Here is a 24,440-nt window from a genome sequence, read left to right on the forward strand (position 1 = left end):
CAGAACCCCTTGTGCCAGTATTAGAAAAGCGCTTTTTTCTCTCATCCCAGTTAAAAATGGCTATTACCAAAAAGTCTAAAAAATAACAAATGTTGGTGAGTATCTGGAGAAAGGAAAACTATCCTACACTGTTGGTGGTAATGTGAGTTAGTACCACCATTATGGAAAGCAAGATGGTGGTTTCTGAAAAAACTAGCACTGGAACTGCCATAGGAGCCAACAATCCCAATACTAATCAGTATGTCGTTTGTTTGTTTGTTTGTTTTTGTTTTTCTTCCGGTACCAGGAATCGAACTCACGACCTTACGCTTGCCAGGCAGGCGTTTTGCCACTGAGCTAAATCCCCAAGCCCCCTAAGCAGTATGTTGAAGAAACAACTGCATCTGCATGCCTGCTGCAGCGCTGCCCACAAGAGCCAAGAAATAGAAGCAACCGAGGCTAAAGAAAATGCGGAACATGTGCACAATATAATTAAGCCATCAAAAGAATTGAATTCTGTCATTTGCAGCAAAACGTAACAGGAAGACACTTTGTTAAGTGAAGTAAGTGAGGAAAAGAAAGACATATACCACATGTTCTCAAATACATATGGATGTGAAAGAGTCAATCACACAGAAATAGACAATAGAGTAGCAGTTACGAAGGTTTGGAAATGATGCAGGGAGAAGGTGGGATGGAGAGAGGATGGTTAATGGGTGTAGGGGTGCCCCAAAGGAAAAGTAACTTCTAATGTCCAATAGCATGGTAGGAAAACTATAGTTCACAATAACGATTTCAAAATAGCTAGCTGGATTTGAACGCTGCCAACACAAAGTAATGATAAATGTTTGAGGTGACAGGTGCGCCAATTACCCAGTCTGATCTTCACACACTGTGAAATGTCATACCATATACCATAAATATGTACAATTAGTGTGTCACAAAAGAAATATTTATTTAAAAATGGTTTTTCTTGTGCTGGGCATGCTGATGCACGCCTGTAATCTCAGCACTTGGGAGGCTGAGACAGGAGGATCACTGTGAATTCAAGGACAACCTGGGCTATAAGGTGAGTTCAAGGCTAGTCTGAACTGCATAGTGAAACCTTGTTTCTAAAACATACACACACACAAACTGATTGTACGAGGGGAAAGGAGGAATTGCTATCAGTACATGGCTTGATGGTTATGTTCACCAGCTTGACGGTAGTAATCCCTTCACAAGCTATATGTGCGGGGAAACCAGAAAGGGAAAATCTTACGTTCTTGCCCCAAGTAACCAGTGAGTTACTATCAGCAGTGCCTTTCATCCACCAGTCTTCCCAGCTCTTCCCAGCTCTTCCAGTGCTTCATCCTGGAACTTGGGAAGATGCAGATAAAGTCTTCAAGGCTCACCAGTTCTGTTACCCAAATAAGGTGGGTACAACAACAAACCAAGACTGCGGTCCCACACTTTCTAAATCACGAGGAAATGCAGATGAAGAGCCAACAGTCTGTTGGCCTGAAAAGGTAAACAGAGTTCTCTACTACCCGTGGTCCAGTTTGGAAAGACTTTAGCTGCTCAGACAAAACTTCCTACTGTAAGTCTAATTAAGGATTTTATATTTTCTTTTATAGTCAAACAAAAGCAAATCAGCCACATCTCTGAACCTTTAGTGTAGCCGGGTGTGGTAGCACATGTCTGTAATCCCAGCACCCAGGAGGCTGAGGCAGGAGGATTACCATGAGTTTGAGGCCAGCCTGAGCTACACAGTGAGGTGAAGGACAGCCTCAGCCACATAATGAGACCCTGTTTCAAAAAGAAAAGAAAAACAAAAAAAGAAACTCCAGTGCAAGAAAGAAACCCAAAGTCCCATTTTTAATATGTCACTTTTTAATATCTCATGGAATGGAATTGAATTTGATTCTCTGGGGAGATCCTCCTATTCCAGGTCTTAGACAAAGGCCACAAAGCCCAGGCCTTCCACAGGCTGGGATGACTGGGCTGTCCTTCAAATCCAGAGCCAGCCTTGCCTTGCCCCCAAGCTATGCTACTCCAGGGGACAGACCGTGAGCTGGACCATGAGAAACAACACATCAGAGAAAGCATTTTTGAAATAACAACCTCCTTATCGGGTAGAAATCACAAGTGTATGACAGAGTTTCAGCAGGAGTTACATCTTGCTCTGGGTTACCTGAAATATTCAGAATCTCCCAGGTAACAAGTGAGCCCTTCCAAGTCCCCTTCCCACTCTAGATCCTTGAGCCAGTCTTTGAATCGACACCATGCTAGATGGCTCTCTAAGCCCTCGTATCTACTCAGTATCATTTCTCTCCTACAGAGCTCTATAAGGTAGCATTATAGACAGCTGTGTTAGGTCAGAATATTATAAGTAGTCAGACAGCGCTAGGCTCTTGTGGGAGTTAATACAAAAGATAAAACTATTACAACTGTGGCTGGAGGATCATCTGTTCTGGGCCAGGCCTCAAGATAAAGACAAAATGACCAGACCTACATGCCTCCCCAGGGATAAGTGATAACACCTGGTCCAATAAATAAAGCCTAGATAAACATCGGTCACCTTGGTGGGTGGACAAGACCCTTGGATCCATCCCTTCCCCAGAAATTCTTGTTCTCTCCATGTACACTTGCTAAGCGACTTGCTTCCCCATCGGATCAACATTACCTAACAGCTATACCTGCAATCTTATTGATTGATCATAGTTTTGTCCCACGTTGTACCCACCTCGTGATTCTGCTCTACAGAACTTCCTCTAGAAAGTGGGATCCAGGGCAGCCCGCTCGGGCCCTCTCCTGTCACTCTCAGGCAGGAACAATCTTTCCCGCAATAAAATTTCTTACTCTTAACCTCTGTCATTCTGTAGAATTAGTTCTTTTTTTTTTTTTTTTTTTTTTGTTTTTCTCCGGTACCGGGAACCGAACTCACGACCTTGCGCTTGCCAGGCAGGCACTTTTGCCGTTGAGCTAAATCCCCAGCCCCTAGAATTAGTTCTTTAATTTTGGGGAAGGTGAACTCTAGCAGGTTGGGAGTTAAAAGTATTTCCCCTATATAATCTGAAGGCCCTACAGATGTAGAAAGAACAAGAAATGTGAACCATATTTTACCAGAGGACGAAGGAGGGCTCAGAGGATCGCTGACTCACCCAAGGCAATGCAACCACAGAACGGAGTTTGCAGTAACTTTATGCGATGACCTCTGATTCAGAGCGATTCCCTAATCACTGACACTCAAAGCCTCACAGCCACCCTGGATTTGCTCTTTTATCTCCCACTATAGTCTGTCCAGCCTAGCAGCGCTTACTCACTCACGTCTCCTCTCACCACCCTCGTCTAGGCCCTCAAGCCCTTTCTCAGCGATGAGAGCTTCTGCTCCTGGCTTGTTGTCCTTCTTCAACGCAACCTGCTAGTAGTCTATTCGAGGTTATAACTGTGGGCTGCACACAGTGACAATATGGAGAAATCTGACAGATACTACCTTGGCCAGGTAAGGTCCGTGTCCACAGCTTAAGTCATGTTGACAGAATGTGACTTTGATACGATGGAATCAAAATTGGCACTCTGTGGCCTTCCTTTCCAAAAATACCCCCAGAATTTTATTTTAATTAGGAGAAAAACCCCAATTGAGATATTCTATAAAATGAGGTGTGATAAAGATACAATGAATGTTTAAACTTTTAAGTAATTTTTACAGTAAAAGACACATTGCCATCAATCCCCCTCACTTGGAACACATCTATCCCACTGTTCTTGCCACTTTCCTGAAGCAGTTCTGGAAGTCCTCTTTCGTGAGTGTCTTTAGTTGCAATGTCACAGCTGCCTCAATATCCTGAATTGATTCAGAACATTCCCCTTCTGTGGTAATTTTGTCTTTGAGGAAGCACCAGAGGTTATATGGTGCCAGACTCATTGAGTAAGGTGGATAAGGATATACCAGGGTGTTTTTATGTGACAGAAATTGCCATAAATGATCAGTGAGATATGAAAAAATGGTGAATGTTTAAATAAAAACATTTATTACAGTAAAAAGCACACTGCCATTAATCCTCCTCAAAATACTTCTCTTTGCTTTGAGTACCCATATCCCATTCTTGGCAATGTGTCTTTTACTATAACACTTTTTAAATTAAACTTTCATTGTATCTTTTAGATCACCTCTTGTATCGGACCACTACCCATCAAAATTATCAAGATCATCTAAAATAACTTCTGAGACACTATCACAGACAAGAGGAGAATAAGGACATCTGATAACAACTGAGGAAATCTGAATAAAGTATGGACTTTAGTTAGTATGTATTAATATTGGTAGATTAATTATCACAAATATATTAATGTAAGACACTAATAATAAAGGAAATTGCCTATCAGATATATGGGAATTCTGTATTATAGTCTCAATTTTTAAATCTAAAACTTTAAAATTTGAAAAACAAAGTTTATGTTAAAAAAGAACAAAAACAAAAATATTGCCAATAGCTGACTGGGTCACAATCTATCAAATCAGAAGTTCCCCACCTGGCTTTAGACATCTTCAAAAAAATGGTCCATGCTAGCTTTTCAGAAGTCTGAGATGAAACTACATTCACTGAGCACTAATCACTGTGCTAACCGGTCATGCACTCAGCCTAGCCCCAGAAACTAAGCACTAGCATTGCATTCCTTGCATACCTTGCTTGGCATGGCTCCTCCTTGCCTGTTCAAGGGTGATCAATCCTTGTCCGTTCAAATCACAGAGCCCAGAGGGGGCCTGATGTGGCTCTGAAATGTGCACTAGGCTTAGGTTGAACAAATATTTCCTTCCCTTCCATATCTTTGTTGATCAACTCAAACTTGGTACGGAAGCAGAAAAGACTTTATTTGGGGATCTTAGGAATTGTAATTGGGAAGACACTGGTGTACCTCTGAAGTGTTCACTGTTCTAAAAAGGCAGGGAGGGTGAGCATTTACATGAGATTTGTTACAAAGTCATAAAAATTCTTTTGTGGTGAATTTCTACTGGTGCTAAGGACAGGTGCTATGTGGCATGGTCATGTGATTGATAAAGAATGTACATACTGACTAAAAATGTCCATGAAACAAGAGTTCAATTACCTCTTGATTTTGAACTCTGAGCACATGTAATTATCTGCGCTAGCTGCCTGTAGTCAAAGGAAGAAAGTAACCCAAGCTCATATTCAAGACAGCAGCAGGAATCACACACAAGTCCTGCTTCCTAAAGCCTCTCTTCTTCGTTTTGGAAAAAACCCTTTCAATGTTGCTTTCAGCATAATTTTCCTTTTATTTCCTTATCCTTTAGCAGTGAATGTTTGCACCGTTACCCAAAGCTTAATTTTCTCTTCTTTTGTATTTTGCTTTTGTTTCACAATGCATCCATCCTGGTTTCACAAAACCGAAAGCTCCATGATCAATTTCTTCAAATTTCTGCGATTCTTCTGATTTAAAATATCATGGAAGCGGAACGGTCATCTCTGTGTTACTCCATTTGATTTTGGGTTAGAGAAAAGAGTGTTACCACCCAATACCACTACCGGGACATCCGCCACATGAAGGTACTGGGTCCTGATATCACAAAAAATAACTTGAGAACAACACCATTATATTGTGGTAACTGCTGACATTTATTGAGCACCTATTTTCAGGCACTGTGAGAAGTAACTGATACCCACAGTTACAGGCAGTTCTCACAAATGTCTTACGGGGGTATTTTTGTGTTATTTATTCCTGTTCTGCAGGGAAGGAAACCAATGCTGAGCATAGTTAAGTACCTTGTCCAAGACCACACAGCTAAGAAATAGTCTGACTCCAAAGCCCAGACATGGAAGCAGTATGCTGGGGATTTCCACAGGAAAATCTTATCCAATACAGAAGGAAATCCAGCTCGTACAATTTGCTTACTAGGTCCTGATTACACAGCTCAGAAGCAATGAACGCCCAGTTGCATCATCATTCTAAAGGGAACACCTACTAGTAAATAAGCAGATGGGAAATAACACTTCACATATAAAAATACATTAGTTGGCTGCGGCAATTTATGGGAAAAGAATTCTTCCGCAGTAAGGGCGAGATAGCAAGGAAATGCAGCCTGCAGTCAGGAGGGACTTCCTTGCAGCCTGCAGGCTGAGCAGGGGGCTGGATTGGAAATCTGTCTCTGGTTGAGATCACTTTGCATTTGCAATCACAAGATGGTACTCTGCACGCTAAGGTTAATTTCTGCCCAGGATAGGAACCCAGTTCTCTCAGGAGCCTATGTTTCAGAGAGACTGCTTTGTTACCGAGAGTATTTTCTCTGTTTCTATCCCTGTAGCTCCCACTGAGATGCGCTCTCTCCCACCTCCTACTCTCTCTTTGTGCCAGAATGGTCTAGGAAGCAACAAACTCAAGAGTTTAAATAAACGCACAGGGTGCTTAATTTGCAGTTTACCCAACACTTCATTTCCTGCTGTGGCAAGTGGTGGTTACTTGAAACTACGCACATCATTACCCCATCATTAGTTGTCCAAAATGAGCCTTGTCTTGAATTGGCCTCTACAACCTAATTTCCTTACACCTTGCGAGTTGAGAAATCAGGATTATTACTTGGCACCAACAGTCACAGCTGGCAGGTTCTTTCTCTTCTAGCCTCCCCGCCACTTGTGGTTTTCTGCTCTGAAGATGTCCTCATCCTTGCTTTGCCCTTTCTGTGACAACGCACGGGGTGCTTTGCTTATTCCTCTGAACATAAAAGGCACCATCAGCAATGCCTCAGCTGGACTCCTAACGACACAAACAGCCTAGGCTCAAATCCAGTTAATCTGATTCCCCCAAGGCAAAGATGCGCTATGATTCTATCACCCAGTCAGGCAATTTTCTCCCTGTAGCTCACTCGACTCACCGGTTCTGTCGTGCCCTATCTGCCCTCTTCAGAGGCAGGTTAATCTCAGGCAGGATTTGAGATCAGCTTGTTGCCTAATCACTCCCTGCCTAAGACAGTGGCTTCTTAGACACACATGGGACTGGTGTGACTCACGGAGACAGCACCCTTCCTTGATCCTGCTTGGCCTGTCTCTGACTGTGTCAGTGACTTTACCCTGGAGGACAGCCACTCACGTATAAGACCCATCTCTTCTTCTCAAGAGCACCAGAAGGGACCTTGCATTAGAAGCTGGGAAGCTTGCCCTGCCTGCCATGTGCTCCACCCCACCGAGACCACAAAGAGGGATACAGAACAGCCGCCTTTGTCTAGGGAGGTGATGGCAAACCTTTTAGAGCTTTCAATGAAAACAAACAACCCGCTGCAGCACACGTGCCACAGGTTTGCCACCGCTGGTCTAGGGTGATAGTGGAGGCAACGTGAGGCCATCCCCTTGCTGGAGCCGCTGTGGCACCTGGAGCATCAAACAAAGCCTGCGTCAGCTGAATGTCAGGACAGTCACTGACCTTTAGGAGCAGGAATATCTGAAGTATGACAAAAACCACTTCTGAAATTTGATAGGACCTTTTAAGGTCACCTAGGGATCTCAAATTATCCTCACACCAGCAATTTCACTTAGAAATGGATCAAGTCAAACAATTGGGTAGTGGCATCAGTTTCAGCCCCGCTGGCAGAACACCACATCTTAATGGACTGCGGGAGAGCCGCATCCACCCTGATTCTATGGCACCGTGGCCTGAGCATTTATAGGACAACATGTCAAGAGAGGGTCAGAGTCCATCAGCGCTTAAGCTGGGGGTCCTAATACACTGTTGGCTTCAGTACAGTACCACCACTGGCTTCTGTCTAGTTCCAAATCCATCCAGATGTTTTAGAAGTATTAAAAAAACAAAAACCGAAGAACTAAAATGCGGACTGAAATGTCCAGCGTGGTACAAACCTGTGGTTAACATCACAGGGAGCCTCTCAGCTGCCTTGGCCTTTTCTTTTGTATTACTGACGCTGAACCCAGGGCCTTCCTACTGAGCTATATGCCTAGTTCCTTTTTGTTTTATTTTTTACTTTGAGATAGGGTCTCACTACGTCACTAACTGCCCAAACTTGTAATTCTCCTGCCTCAGCCTGCCAGAGTGCTGGGATTACAGGATGTAGCACTACACCTGACTTGCCTCAGTCTTTTCTTTCTGGTTGCTTCTACATGTGTCCCAGGACACACCTGGAATCATCTCGAGTGGGTCACGGGACAAGTGCTGCTTAGAGGGTTGGTGCCATACCTATCTCTAACCCTTTGAGCTCTGTGATGTTGAACAAGTTAAAAATTATCTTAGGCAAGCTAATAGAAATGGTTACTATATCTATGGTACTTCACAATTTATAAAAAGTGTTCTCATAGGATAATTCCCTGGATCCCCTCCACTCCAGTCTACAGATATGAAAACTGAGCTTCAGAGATGCTAAAGGACTTGACTCAGCGCTGGGGCCAACTGCATGGTCAATGACCTCACCTGGCAGTGCGACGTGGCCACACATTTACACTGGAAATCTGCATACTTTACAAACCCGGGCCTCCCTCTGCCTACCCTCTAAGGGGGCTGGTTGTTAAACAGTTACCAGCACCTCAGTGTGCCCAAGGTCACTGCTAGTAAGTAGCAAAATCAGGCTCTTAATTCAGGTGTTTATTCATTTTAGGAACAAGCATTGAACCCTCTCTGAAAAAGTTATCTGGTGCTGCTCTGAACATACACAAACCCACCTTCTGCTGGGTCTGCATATCCACTGGGAGACCAAAACCCAAGGCCTGTGTCCACAGCCTCCAACCTGTCACGTCTGACACTTTACAAGTGCCACAACTTCTCTCTAGGATGTACTTTCGCTCTAGACTCTTCCCAGACCTGAAATTCAGGCCCATTCATGCTTTCAGTGTGATATAACTTTGCTTGCTGGGCGTGGCCTTTGCAAGAAAAGGCAAACACACATAAGCCACACCTGTCGCCTTGCTAGGCAGTCTCCTGCTCACCCCGGTGACAGAGACCACTAACACTGGCGGCTTGTTCATTCTCTTCACTTCCGGGTTCATCTGCTTGGTAGAAGTCTATCACATGACAAGAAAAAGAGTACATTTGAAGTCCAGCATGGGGCTGGAGGTGGGAAAAGGTGGACGAGACAATTAAAAAATGCCCTTGTCAATTCTTCTAAATACAACGCTCTGACATTTTGGAGATAGTGACTTTTTAACAGATTTTGGCTCAGTGTTGCCTGCTGTACCTGCAGTGCTGTTCCAGGGCTGGTAGAGCTCCAGAAACAGTGAAGCCATGGAAGGCAGGTCCCAGAGATGGACGGGCATACAGCAGCCCCACCAGGGGGCACAGAGAGGAGGTGACAAAGCCAGGGGAGATGCTTGCAATGTGCTGGGACTTCTGCAGGAGGTGGGCCAAAGAGTTGGGGAAAATTTCAGGGAGGACAGAGTAGACTTGCCTGCAGGGGGGCGGGGAGTAAATGGGTAACAAGGGGACGATGGTTCAGGGCAGGGACAGCATACGGAAGGAACTGTGGGTGAGGGAGCCCAGGGTACATCCGGGTACTGTCAGGCAATGTGCAGGGGCACAGTGAGGGGAAACCGTCACCCCTTCTGCATACCACATATTAGTCCCAGGTCCCACCCTCCAGAATTCATAATCCAGTGGGTGGAGCTGTGGGAGGAAGAGAAGGCACAGGGATGAATGGACGAGGACACACACGAGAGACAAATCAGGTTCTAGGAGAGAAGTGGAAAATGAAAAAAAGAGAAAAGCTGGAAAAATGCTTCGAGAAGGAAGTGCCCTTCAGCTGGGCAGGACTGAAGGAGGAAGGGAGAGAGAGGCATCTTAGACAACGGGAGGGGTGGTACAGGCTCGTTTGGGAAATACTAGGAAAGCTGCTTTGGCTGAGGGACAGAGTAAGCAAAGGACAACATGGAATCTGAGGCAGGAAAGAGGTTGGTCCTGTTTGTCCGTGACGGAGAAGCTAAGGAACGTACTTTAAAGGCTCAGCACTTGGCTCTGGCCCAAAGTCTTTAGAGGACGAGTATGGCTTGCTCCTAGGTGCTGTATGTCAGCTCATGGCACAGGCAGTGCAAGAGCCTCGGGGCTACAACCAGGTCACTGGGGAGGGCTCAGCGCCTGGCCTTGGGTGGGTCACGGAGAAAGTCGGTGCCCTCCCTACCTCTGCCCCTTGGAGCTCTGTGACTTGAATGAGTTGCATTTCTTCTCTAAGCCTCAATTTCCTCCTCTGTAAAAGGAAGGCAGATCCTACTTTGACAGTGAGGAGGGTAAACGAGTTCGTGTAGGCCAAGGGCTCAGCCCTTTTCCTGGCAGATGAGTGTGCAAGATATGGCAGCCACCGCTGGATCTGGGGCATTGCAGTGTGGGGAAAACTGGACCATAGTTCAAGGTCATGAAAATGAATATCCATGCAAGCTGCCTCAAACTCAAATATGTTGGACTTTGGCTTCTACTGGCCTCTACTGGCTTTTAGCAATGGATACCTGCTTTTCTGCAGTGCAGCACCCACCCAAGCAATCTCACAGCTCCCAGGGTCACCATTGCAGTTGACCACACTGCTGTAAGCAACAAGCTTTTTGCTTTGATTTTGGGAGGGTGTTTTGTGGTATTTGGGATTGAACTCAAGGCCGTCCCACTGTACTATACTCCCCAGCCCTTTTACTTTTAGAGAAGGTCTCATTAAATTGCTAAATTGCCCAGGCTGGGCTCAAACTTTCGATTCTCTTGCCTCAGCTTCCCCAAGTGCTGAGATTATAAATCAGCCATACCCAGGTGCGGGTTTAGTTGTAACAGGTTGATTGAGATGTGATTCAAATATCACACAACTCATCCAGGTTAAAGCACAAAACTCGCTAGTTTTTTGTATATTCACAGAATGTTGTGGTCCTCCCCACAATCTAATTTTAGGGCATTGCCATTCCTCGAAAAGCAACCCTGCGCCCTTTGGCAGCGCCCCCCAGCTACTCTTCAATCCAAGTAACCACTCACCTACTTTTTATTTCAATTAATCTAAACAAAGCAACAGGTTTGATTGGTATCTATTAGCGTCAGCTTCTCAACCCTGGCATGGCAATGGGAAGGAACAACTGCATAAACACAGATGGGAATCACCCAAACTCCTACTGTCTCACACCTCGTGAAAGCATGAAATCCTCCCAAGATGCTGGATATACTGTTCACCAACACCTCCCCTGACAAAAGTCCCTGTTATCATTTCGTCTCTGCCACCTTCTTGGGAATGAAACCCTTAAAAAGACAAATGAAAAATTAGGAGATACTATCAGATTCAGTCCAGGTCTCATGTGGGAGTTTTCAGAAACACTGCTTAAAACACAACTTGCCTAGAGGTGTGTCAACAGCCGTGTCGGCACCAGAAACCTTCCAGAAGACTGGAACGACAGGATGTGCTTATAGGTACTTGATCCCTCACTGAAGGCAGGTGCTAGGAAGGGCTCAGGGCACAGTTACTAGGAACAAAAGGAGTTTTATCTTGTAACAATGTGGACTTTCAACCCACTTGCTCAATCCTTTTGCCACACGGCAACTAGAACTATCTTTTAAGGACATAACTGGAGGAGACTGCTCTACAAACTACGCCCTCGCAGGAGCTTCGGACTACGGAGATGACTGTGGCCCCTCCCACCTCTTAGTGCTTCTCACTCTCTCTCCAGTCCACCTGGCTCCCGAGCTCCAGTTCCCCGGCTGCAAGATCGGCACTCCTGCCCCTTTGCCCTGGCTCCTTCTCTTCTTGTGGGCCTCACTTTAAACAGCGACTGTCTCCTCCTGACACATCTAAGGAAAGGCACAGTGCCTGATTCCCTGCCGACTCTGGTTCTTTTTAATTTTGAGACAGGGTCTTATTAAATTGCTGGAGCAGGGATTGATTTTGCAATCCTCCTACCTCAGCCTCCCTGAGAGCTAGGACGATAGGTGTGCTCCACCATGCCTGGCTTTTGCTTCTTTCCTTTATACTTACTGCATTCTGAACTTCCATGTCCTTTCTTTTCTGTCATCTCTATATGTATCACCAGGGTCCGGGTGGTACAAAGCTATGTGTTACAGATGTGTTTAATGTGGTCGTGCGTTTAACACTACTCTTATTTTCTGCTCATTTTGCAAAGCAACAGGCTTCAGGTGAACTTGAAAGCCAATAAAGTGCCTTGGGTTCATCAACAGTATCTATCAATTTTGATGATGTCAATACAGAGATGTTTAAGTCCCTGATTCAGAAAAAACAAAAGCTGAAAAACAAGTGTACTAATGGGCTGACCAACTCCAGCAAAGTTCTGATGAAAGCTAACCATGAAGCAATTTCCAACTAACCTGACCCCTGTGGAGGAGCTGAGGTGGCACCAGAGCCTAGAAAGAGCTAAATGAGGTGTCCCAAAGCAGGACAGGGTGCTGTGGAATTGGATACGAGTGATGTGTCCCAGTAAGGACTGCCCCATTGTGCTCCTTTAGGAGCCTCAAACACATTAAACCAACTGCCCTTAGGAGGCCAATACACTTGTGCACCATCACACATCTCATTTCACTCTGTCACAAAAGATGGAGAATGAGACTCATCAGCTTGCTCGGCCAAGGGATGTGGGCATCAAGAACCCAACTTTTAAAGGTCCTTGGTGAAGTCCTATCACAGAATAGAAGACAATACTGGTCACAAGAAGCCACTTGTGGTCCTAGACTATTATGGCATAATGAAGGTGACAAAGCTGTGCTCTGCTTGAGGTACAAAGAGTGAAGATAGATGGACTCTGCTTGGTTCCTCAAACCATCCACCCCACATCTCCTTACTTTCCTCAGTCTGAGAGTCTAAACCCATAGCAAGGAATACACAGCTCTGATTTCACTCAGTCTGGAGGAATAACGGTAACATCAGGATAGCAGATGATTACTGAGCACTAGCTATACTCCACACATTATTTAAAATGTTTTACATGGATTGATTTAATTTTCCGATAACCCTATTAAAGTGATACCATTATTGTCCTTATTTTCTGATGAGGAAACAAGAATTTGCGGGAGGTTGAGTGACCTGAACAAGGACATACTGTATAGTAAACAGTAGAGTTGGAATTTGAACCCAGTCAGTCTGGTTGGAGACTTCTCACTTATAAACGGGACTGATTTTTCAGGGAAACCCATAGTCTCTCAGAGGCTTACAGGGTAATTTTATAAAGCTATCAAAATGTGAGAATGACAATTGTGTCATAACAGGCGAATAGAAAAGAGATTGACACATATAGGGAGGGGCTTCACAATCTCAGGCTTGGAAAATCCTAGCTCAAGGCCATCTGACCCTTCATTTCCATCCAGGGATACACTTAATTCTTCTCACCACCTACATCTTAGTCCTATTTTTATCTACAATGAAACAGGCCATTCCTTTCGCTCTGGAGTGTGCAGCCTACCATGCTACTCAAATAAACTCTACAGCTCAACCGATCCTTGTTGACATTTATTAAGAACTTGCTGCAGGGTGGGTGCCACCTTAAACTTTCACATCTATCATCTCATTTAAATTAATCTTAACAATAATGACATGGGGTAAATGGAATTTTTTCTCATACATTTTTATTTTTATCAAAATTATTAAAAGCTTCAAGAATCAAATAGGCTTATGCATATGAAAATATGCTTACAAAGCAGGATGACAATTGCCTGTCCATCTCCTCCCTCTGCCAATAAGCAAATGTGCTACACTTTTCGGGTTTTTCCAGACCTCCTCACTACATTTCTCAACATGATGCTCATACCAACTCAGCTGTCACTCGTGAACATCCTGTGTCAAGGATGACAATTCAGCTCCTATCAATATGTCTACAACACAATTTTTAGTTAATTTCTTTATACTTTGAGAATGGAATTACTGTTTCACCAGACTTTGCAACGCATACTCTGAATAGACTCCTTTTCTGTTTTTGTCTGCTTAGATGTAATCATTTCCTTTCCTCTCACTTGCCTAGTTCTTGCTGACTAACCCATCACATTTTCGATTACTGTCGTGATCCCATTTGCTATGTATTATTGCTGTGACCTACCTATACTTCTTCGCCAGGCTCAGACCTATCTGAAAACTGGTCAAACCTCTCTACATGGAGAGAAGAGCGGGCACTCTCTGTACTACTTTCACTAGAGAAAAGCTTGACTGGCAGACAGGTGAATAGCTTCCTTCTATGTCCTCTGGGAGGTGGCAGAGATGTGGCTTGTTTGACACTAACCCCAGTATTGGCTTCCTTGCATAAAGATGTGCAAGCGGAGGGCTGCACAACTCCAAAGGGTGCTGCCCCCCTACGTCAGGATGAGGATGTTGCCCTGGAGGTGCAATGCCCAGGCCCTGTGAGCAAGGCACATTCCAACGGTCTCCAAACATCTTAGTCATCTCACTGTGCTGGCCCCTCAACCTTGAAAGTATCCTCCATCCACCTGCTCTCTGACTGGTCTTCTGGTCTGATCCTTGCTCAGTAGCTGGCTTCTCTTTGTTTATTCGGTATGCAAGACCGTCACACAAGTGTTGCCTCACTGCGGTCCTGCGGTTTCCACAGCAGGCAAAGTCTTTCCCTGGGCATGTCTTCCTTGTCAGCTCCTTCCAACCACAAGAAGCCACTCTTTGGCTTATGCTGTAAAAGCCCAAGTTCTTTTTGAACCATGTTTTATGTTGCAGAGCTTCATCTGAGTCAAGACAAATGCGACGACAGACATGCCCTGAACCTGAGGAATGGATGGCCAAGCCCTTCCTACCTCACAGCAAGGCTTGCTAGGACCACTCACCTTCCATGCATTCTTGAGTGAAAGAGGAGCTCTCACCAGTGTCTTCGATTACAGTTTTTCTGGAAATGTGCATATAGGTCAAAAATGAATGCTACGCAGCACCTCAGGCTTAACAGTGGAAGTGAAGAGCTGAGGCCATGATGGGGGGACAGTGTGTTCAAGCCCTGAATGGTCCCCGTTCTCTCTTTGGTCACCATGTAGGAGCAAAGGAACCAGATGGACACCGAGAAATCAAAGGGGTGATGCAGAAGCACAGGAATGCTACACCCTGCATGCAAAAACAATGCCACAAACACCAGGCCAAGAAGCTGATGCGGCCTTTGGAGAGAGGGAGGGGTTTCCTCGGAGTTTCCACTGAATGTCAGAACTTTACTCTGAATGTAGTATTTGAGTCCGTCCTTAATTTCACCACATACCTCAAACAGTGCCACCAAATTCTAGTCAACTTCTGTTTAGGATAGAGTGATAATTCAAAAATTGTCCTATGAAAACTTTTCCAGTTGCAAGTGAAGAAACCCAACTTAACAGAAAAATGCCTATCAGTACTGCCGTCAGAGTCCCTAGGACAGAGATGTGATCGCCAGGGAGGTACTGTATTCTGTTCAGTGAGAATTTAGTAAGTCTAGATGTCCTAAGATAATGGCTTTTAAAGTTTGGTTCTTGACACATTGGAACACAAAATCAATTGAATGGGTCATGAGAAGCATATTTTAAAAACAGAGAAGGGAAAATGGCAGAGAGGAGAGGTAAGATTGCCTCACATGGCTTTTATTTGAGCATTCACAGGGACCTTTCCTAGGTCCTGGGTCTTGCTGGGCGGGAATGTTATTACTTCCTGCAGGTAGGGTGAGTGAGCACCAGGTAAGCCCCACACCATAATCTGGAGCTCCTTTGGCAAAGTCCTGCTCACAGGCTTATTTTGTTTGGCCCACACAGTGATTTTTTAGAAAGGAAATCAATTCATTTGCCAACATTTAAACTTTCAGAGATTTTACGTAAAAATTCCTATTTCTACCCATAGCTGCTCTTGAAGACGGGGAGGTCCAGCAGCTTGGCTAGTCTCCCTCTGTGGGACTGGACAACAAAATAGCTCCTCCCTGTAAGGAAGGCCAAGCCCCCAAGTCTGGCCCAGTCCTCACTTCTTAGGTCACCTGCCTGGGTCTTGGAGGCGTTTGTATGTAGGACTCCAGCTCTCCTCCTCAACCCAGCGTGACTTTCGAAGCCCTCCAAATGACCTTGCTCACGCCCACTGCTGTCCTACGCAGCCAACAGCAGCCCCTGCCAAAGCAAGCTGGCTGTGCTTCCACAGATGTCTGCTGTGTGTCACTGTCGCTGCTTTACCACTGTGAGCACCAGCCCCTCGGGTTCCCTTTGCCCACCACTGTACTGTTCATCCTTCAATTACCCATGAGTGCCCCACAGAAATAAGCACTCTCTGAATATTACTTTAATAGTTCTCTGTTCTGAGCATCTCCCACTGTATCATGATTATCTATTTATGTGACTGCGCCTTGCTAGAACCTGAGTGGTTTCAGGTCAAGAACTGCACTTGGTTCTATATCCAGATTGCTTGTCTCATATTAGGATCTAAAAAAATACACACCACGTGTTCCCTTATTAGTTCATTCAGTATTCAGGGAAAGAGTACTATGAAGCAGACACCGTGTAAGGATGCAAGCTGAATCGACCGCCATTCCATTCCTGACCTCAAGAAATGTATCGAGCCCCTGAAGGCCAGTCTCCAACACTCCCTTTCTGCAAAGGCTGTCTGGATTCTCAGTAGATGCAGCTCTTCCCTGCTTCAAAGCCCCTAGAACACTGTCTTTACTCACGTTCATTGCCTTCTGTCCCCCTAACTGCATTTCAATCAATATCCGTCTCAACACATTAACCCACTAAAGGCAGGAAGGTACCAGTGTGTCAGATTAACCCCAGAGAACAGACCACGCTAAGAGTGCGGGCACTATCACTGTGGTTAATGGCTATGTCCAGGCTGGGCCCTTCACACATGGCAGGAATGGAAGAGCCGCACAGCTGAGCAGGAGCGGACAGCCACATGCCCCCTTCAGTCTCAGCATCACGGGCTCTGACCTGCAGACACCATTCCTGCAGACATCATTCTGACCTGCAGACACCCTTAGTTCTAACATGCTGCTCCTACTATTCAGAAGGGATCCTATGAGTGACATGGAAACAGCCATCAAGCAGATACCCATGGGTCACTTACAGGACACTCCCTGAACCCCTAGACATGGGGAGCCACAGCCTTTGCCTTTTTCTGAGGGATTCTCAGCCCTCTCTCCTGTCACACAACCCAGTGAGCAATAACCTCGCTAGCTTTTCCTGCTGTTCACTGTTTCTCATTTTTCTTAAGCTTCTCCCTTCTCACAATGTCTGAAATAGTAAACAACAGAAAGAAACAAGAAAATACACATATTACCAGAATATAACGGCAGTGAATGAAATGCTCCATGCTTTAATAATATATTTTAACTCTCCAAAGACTAAACAGGGAGTGGTAGCCCTTGCAAGCCACGACAGCTAATGTACTACCCTTTATTCAAAAATTCCAAGGAACCCTACAAACCCCAGTAAACATGCTCCATAAAATTTGAAGAACTATGAATCATGCCTAGAGAACAGCACACCTGCGCACACCTGTATCTTGACTCTAATGAATACCACCTTCCTCAACCCATAATGGCCCCAACTCACCCATGAAAAATGCCCTGTCACTTCCTCCCACCCTGTACACATCCAGTATCACACACCAGTTTCTTAGGCACAGGAATCTCACAGGTCGGCCTCATTGTGAAAAAACAGCTTCTTCTCATTCTGCAGGACAGTCAGGTGAGCACGATGCCCTTTGTCATCCTTGCATGGTGAGCAAGACAAAGTTTGCAAAAGAGAATGAAGAAGCTACTTCTGTCGAATTTTGACATTATGCAGGGCTGGTAATGTTTCTTGCAGAACCAAGGATTACCTGTACAGTGTCAGAGTGTGGTCCCTGGGCCAGGAATATCAATACCAACCTAGGAACTGTTCAAAGTGCCAGATCGCAGGCCCTTTGCCACACCTGCTGCATCAGAAACACTGGGTGGTAAGCTCCATTTTAACAAACCTTCCAGGAGGTTCTGATACCTGTTGTAGTTTGAGAACCACTTGTCTAGGTAGCAATTTCCCTGGAAATACTAACATGCCAGCACTTTCCCGGTTAAATCCAAATTATTCAAACAAGTCAGCCTTTTTTATTGCAATGGGACACAGAAACTCACTCCTGGCGGCCCCCCAGGGCACGCTGGACCATAACAGCATTAATCATGTCAGTCTAAGCACAAATATAATGTTTCAGAGAAAAGAGGTCATGCATAACAAATATTCGCTCTCCCCACTGTTAACAAAATTTGCCCTTGAATACACAACTCCTGCCAGCGTGGGATAAACATACCTTTGGGTCTGAGTCACCCTCAGCCCAAAACACAATGAGATAGGAAGCTGGGCTGGTTTCAGCTGTGGTGTGGCCAAACCAGCCTCAACTGTAATGGGGAGACATCTGCACCCCTCAGTAACCACTGAGTTGACTGAAAAGTCCTCCGGCTCTTTACTGCTGGTTCAGGAACACACCCCACCACCTCCTCAAAGTGAAGCACATGCCGAGCTTCTCTGTGTGGTAGGATGAGTCTCCCACAGTATCTCTTTACTGCAGGAATTTTAGAAAAGCCAACTTGTTCTTTAAAGAGGGTTTGGGTGATACAGTTCAGGTGGTTCACCCTCCTGGTCACTTGAGCAAGTAATGGAAATAGCAAGCCACAGGCCCCCCCCACTCCCCTCCAAAGTCTAGGAGCCACTAGTACAGAGCCAGCCTCAAGCTCAGAGGCTCCCTGTCTATGTATCCTTAACTTCATCAAAAAGAGTTCTCAAGAGCTGTGAATAAATTCAAATTAATATGTCTTCCCCCCAAGTTTATTTACACCTTCAGTCTTACATCTAATTGTCCCAATGACTTTTTTTCTTTCTGAATTCATATTTATTAGACTTCACTGAATAGATGGCAGAGGGCAGTAGATCTGTTACGAGTTTTTGAAAACACAAATTCCTTTCCTTAGCCTTGGAAATCTTAGCATTCCAACAGCTCTTGCAGAGTGAAGAGAAGATGGGCAGAGCTATACTTTCCAGTAAGGCTAGCACTTTTATATATAAAATTGTAAATGCAATTCACACTTGGATTTTTTTTTTTTTTTTTTTTTTTGCAAGTGGAACATGATGACAAAACCTGGAGCTTTCCTCCCCTGAACATGCAATCTTCACAGCTGAGTTGTGTGGCTAAGTCACGGATCAAGGCAATTTGTTGTGAAACTTATAGCCTGTTGTTTCTTCCCTTCAGATCTTTTTTGGTGTCTCCATAAAAAGTGTAGAGCTTTTCAAGTTAAAGCCAAGAGGAAAAAGCTAAACAAATCCAGCAGCAGGCCAGGGAGGGCAGGGCATTCAATAGCAGCTTGGGAAGCATGAAGCATTCAACCTGAGCTCAGAGCAGCTAGTACCCAGGAAAGAGGGACCGGACAGCTGACTTCAGCCACCAGGCACCTGAGAAATTCCCACACCACAGTGAAAGTCCTACTCTCCTCATACTTCCCCAGGATGGAGGAACTAAAGGCTGTTTCACCAGACCACAGAGGAAAGCAACAAATGCTTGAGGAGAAACAGCACTCAGGCGTCAGTAGCACAGGTGACAAATGTTTAATTTCTCTGCTGTTACTTAGGTGCAGAGCGATTCTAGAAAAATTCCCAGGAGGGCTGCATCTTTGGGGAGCTTTATAAGGAAGCAGAAGTTGAGTTAGGTCTTTGATAAACATGGAAACGAGGGATATACATATTTCTCACGAGGGTAGGAGGGACAGTTTGGCCAAGGCTGGAGAGGAAAATTCTCCCTCCCATGATTATTCAAGTAAGAGGGGTGCAACTACAATTAGCACAGGTACTGGACCCAGAGAGATGGAGCGCAAGGACAAAATCCCAGCTCTTCCATGTTCTAGCGATGCGCTCTCTCTCAAGTGTGGTAACTCCCGTGGGCCTCCTTTCCCTTGGAGGAGGAGCACCACAGACCCCGACGGGCTAAAAGCCTAGCGACTGTGCGGACAGAGCTCTCCGCACAAAGCCCACCATGCGGTATGTGTGCAGTCACTGACAGACTTAATCACAGCATTAAAAATTTAAATTGAACAAGATGAGCTGAGCAGGATATTTATTTAGATGGGGGTGTGGAGGAGGTGCTTGAAAGACTTAGGGAGATGCCTGCAGGACAAGCAGGAAGCCCTGAACTTCACCTTGTCATTTACTTAGGTTTTTGAGCTGGAAAACGACAGGATGATTCAGTCTCCTTAGAGGATTACCCTGGTGCCAGTTTGTAGGTCGCCTCAGACAGTACACCACTGGCCTCAGGGGCTGCAAGAACATGACTATGGTGGTTTTCAAACGTGGCAGGAAGGAGATACTTCCAGACCTTAAAGGATGTTGGACATAGCAGATTGTGACCATCAGGGTGAGGTGTCAGCTGCTCCTTGGATCCCTGACGTCTGACGGACCTTCTATTATTCCAGAACAAAGCTAAGTCTTCTGTTACAGCTGCCTTCCAGGGAGAGCGCAGCAAGCCCATATGAATCTGCCAAGAAACCTCAGCATCCTCCCTGGAATGTATAGCCTGGATTACCCACTTCTGATCACTCTCCAGTGCCGTACCCCCAACACCGCCTCATAGTTTACAGAAGTGAACTCCTCTCTCCTTCCCACCTCTAGCAACTCTCTCTATCCCACTCTCATGCCCTGTTGTCCCTCTCCCGGAATCTTACCAGGCTGTAACCACACCTGACACGAGTCTTAGTGTAATGGGTTGACGTGCAGTTCCCCTTTCTCCCAGCCAAATTCACATGTCGAAATCCTAAGTCTCAGTGAGTCTGAATGTGGCCATATTTGGAGAGGGTCTTTACAGAGGTAATCAGGTTAAAATGAGATCACCAGGGTGGGCCCTACTCCCGACTTCCTTTCTACAAAGGGGAAATGTGGAGACAGACATGTACACAGGGTGACGGCCATGTGGATTTGAACACAAGGATGATATGATGCTTCTACAACAAGCCAAGGACCACTAAAATCAGCCAGCAAGCCATCAACAGATTCTTATTCAAGGCCTTCAAGGAGGGGTCTGGGGATACAGCTCAGCCTGGCAAGCTCGAGGTCCCAAGTTCCATTTGATTCCCAGTTCAAAAAAAAAACACATTTTAAACCAGGCATGGTGGTACATGCCTGTAATCCCAGCACTCGGGAGGCTGAGGCAGGAGGATCCTTGCGAGTTAAAGACCAGCCTGGGCTACAAAGTAAGTTCAAGGCCAGCCTGAATTGCATAGTGAGACCCTGTCTCAAAAAAGACAAAAACAACAGCAAAAAACCCTCAAAGAGAATTGACTCTGCTGATGCCTTGATCTCAGACTTGTAGCTTCCAGAACTAATACAATAAATTTCTGCTGTTTGAGCCACCTGGTTTGCTGCGCTTTGTTTCACAGTCCAACCAAGATCATCTGACCGCATTCCGGTTCATCACATTATCAAACCTATCAAATCTGCTGTCCGGTCTTATCAGTTCTAGTGTGCAGGCTTCCCTTAAGCCTATCACTTCCTTTTCATTCAAATTTATCACATGTCCAAACAGCCCAGTCTTTAACAGCCCAGTTTAAGAGCCACCTGCTCCAGGAAGCCTTTCCTGATCAGTGCCGTTGCAAGCCAAAACGCCTATCTTTGACCCACCGGAGCCCTACGCCTCTTTAAAATAATTTACTTCCTATTAATCATCTGTGAGTCTATTTTACTTCTTCAGTAGATGGTAATGAACCTGAGGGCAGTCATAGCATCCTTTAAGTCCAAGAGAGTTTTCTCAGTACCCAGAACCTTGCCTAACCCTGACTGGAGGTGGTGACAGAATTCAGAAGCTCTGACCATTCCTGGTCAGAATCAGGGTAACAGAATTTGAAAAGAAAATAAACGGAGAACTGAGATAGACCATCTCTATAGACAGAGCTCCTTTGATTAACCAGATTATCCCATTTGCAGCAACTTGAAACATCCTGGGAAATACGCCATGTTGGTGCTCCTCTATCATTTGGAAAAGCTATTTCTGCCAAGAACTAACATGCTTCTAGGAGCTGCTGTGGTGGTTTAGTTGGTTTTTGGTAAGAATTTTTTACATCATCACTCTCAGTGCTTGAGTGGCTCTAGCTATGTCTTTTTTTTTTTTTTTTTTTTTTCCGGTACCGGGAACCGAACTCATGACCTTGCACTTGCCAGGCAGGCGCTGTGTAGCTATGTCTTAAGGACAATTGTGCCCAAGGTGTCCTAGAGCCCCACTATTCCCAACTAGGGCACATGAGTGTCCCAGGGGGCCTTTGGCAATGCCTGGAGACATTTTCAATTGGCATGAGTGAGAGGCTGGCATTGGTGTCTAGTGGGAGGAGCCAGGAATGATGGGAAACATCTATGCTTAAGACAGAATTGGAAAGAATTATGTGTGAAAATATCAATGGTGCTTATGCTCAGAAGCCATGCTGTGGAGAAATGACTTGCCTTGTGAGAGTGCGTGTCCCTGTACACTTAAATGTCAAGAGAAGAACGGACATCCCTTCCTCAAAGGACTGAGATGAATTTTATTCAGTTCCACTTCACCCTACAAGCAAGTTGGTCCAGCCAACAGTGATAGAAAGCTTCCAGGAAACAAAACAAAAAATGCCGTGCCCAATGTAAAATTCCATTTACCTTGATGTGTCTCTCTTGCTGCTAAATCCTTGTGCTTTCCCAGGGTTTCCAAACTATAAAGATGCATCATTATTTGCCTTAGATGAGTATTCACATAACACAATCCCCAGTATTCACTTATGCCTATTTTCTTTAACAAAAAAGAAGCAATACATTCCTTTCATACTTTTAAAAACTGCACTAGGCCACATATCAGTTAGACAATTACAGCTTTTCAATGAGTTCATTGGTCCTCTTGAGTATACGTAGATGAGTATGTATTCAGGAAGGCAGACATTGACTGATAAACCCACAAAACCCTCTGGTGCTTCTTCGTTACAGGATGCAGTCAGGGGAAGGTGCCCTTGAGCACATCAGAGAAACAACAATTTCATCAAGATTCGGGGATCAATATGTGTCTGCTACTTGAAGTGAACAGCTGACTGGTCAGGAGAACAAGAGTTAATGAGAGTGACAGGAGGTCAGCTGACGTCATTCCTCCCTAGGAGGCTGTGATGGGTCGCTGTGCTTTTATTCCAGCCTATGTCAACCTGAAACCAAGGATTTCACAGAGCAACAACAATGGCGTAAGCAACATGGGCACCAAGTAGCAGCACAGTGAGGAGTCTGAGGCCTCCATGGCCCTTGGAGTGGACACCACCATGATCTGAGCTTGCTCAAGGATGGTTCTCATCCACTCCGGAAGAAGGTAGGTCTTCCTGGGAGAAAGAGGGAATGGAGAGGACCGGAAAAGTTGCAAGACTGAGAAGACACAGGTCCTGTCACAGCTCTGACAACAGGCCAGTCTATTTCCATTGTTGGAGAATCTACCATGGGGCAGAAATGAAGCCACGTTCTGGTGACAGATGGAGACACTGCAGCTTCTGAGAAGCTCACCATCTAGTGAGAGACTGCAGATGTCCACACTGTGGTCACTAATCCACCCACACCATAAGACGGAACAAGGGGGACAAGCGTGTGGTCCAATCATCTGCTGTGTGACTTTGGGCCACTTACTTCTCCTTGCTGAGCCCCAGTTTTCTCATCTCTGGGATGGATGCCTGGGTTCCACACTCCCCAATGCCTTTTTCACTTTATAGGCCATACTGAAGTTCTTTTCTTTCCTTGGAAGCCCTGTGTAACTACCCAAAAGCCCTGCTTCCCTGCATTGTTAGATGAGGCTGGTGTAATCAGAAAGCTGGAAGGCCAAGATAATACTCGTATGTGACCTCCCAGTGGCCTGACCAAAGTATTCCAGTTAGAAAGTGGCTGCTGATTTGCAAAGCAAATGCTAACCCAGGCAATTGAAACTTTGGGAAGTCCACCAGGACTTTGAGGAAGAGTTTTTCTTTGGGGACTCCTAGTTTATAATACATACCAGGTACAGCAAGTCCGGAGCTGCCAGGAGTCCACAGGAATAGAAATGAGAAGCAGATTTGTGATCTCCTTTCCCATTACAAATTACTCATAATGGGAAACTCAAATCTTTTAACAACAGAGGTCAGGTTCATTTTATATTAGTTGGGCCAGAGGTTCAGACAAGAGTTAACTCTAGTAAATGCCAACATCTGTATTTGGTAGAAGGGTTCCTGGAAGGATTCCCCAAAGAGAGGAAACATTAGAAGCACCTTTTTTTTTTTTTTCACAAAAACATTTCACTTAATTACCCTTTACTTACTGAAAGACCAAAGCTAAAGCAGGTAGACATTAAAGATTCCTACATGCAGAATGAATAGAGCACAACTACATTTCGTTGTGCGAGGTGGAACCTTGACACTGTCAAGCCGTCCGGACGCTATTTCTCAATCCATCCATTAGTATAGTAAAACCAAACTGTGTTTCCGGGGACAAGGATCAACTGGAGTTCAGCATTTTCATCTCAGATGTATTCCCTTAGTAGCTCTATGAGAAAGTAGATATAATTTATTGAAATGGCTCAAGACAGCCCCGAAAGGGCAATA

At 45.1% G+C, this 24,440-nt stretch overlaps 1 protein-coding gene across 16 annotated transcripts in view; it reads right to left on the reverse strand.

The window, feature by feature from the left end:
- Ablim1 (actin binding LIM protein 1) overlaps positions 1-24,440 on the reverse strand; it is a 287,439-nt gene that overhangs the window by 145,320 nt on the left and 117,679 nt on the right. The window lies entirely within an intron of this gene.

Source organism: Chinchilla lanigera, unplaced genomic scaffold (assembly GCF_000276665.1).
Source record: "Chinchilla lanigera isolate Chin_1 unplaced genomic scaffold, ChiLan1.0 scaffold00030, whole genome shotgun sequence".
In the NCBI taxonomy this organism is placed as follows: domain Eukaryota; kingdom Metazoa; phylum Chordata; class Mammalia; order Rodentia; family Chinchillidae; genus Chinchilla; species Chinchilla lanigera.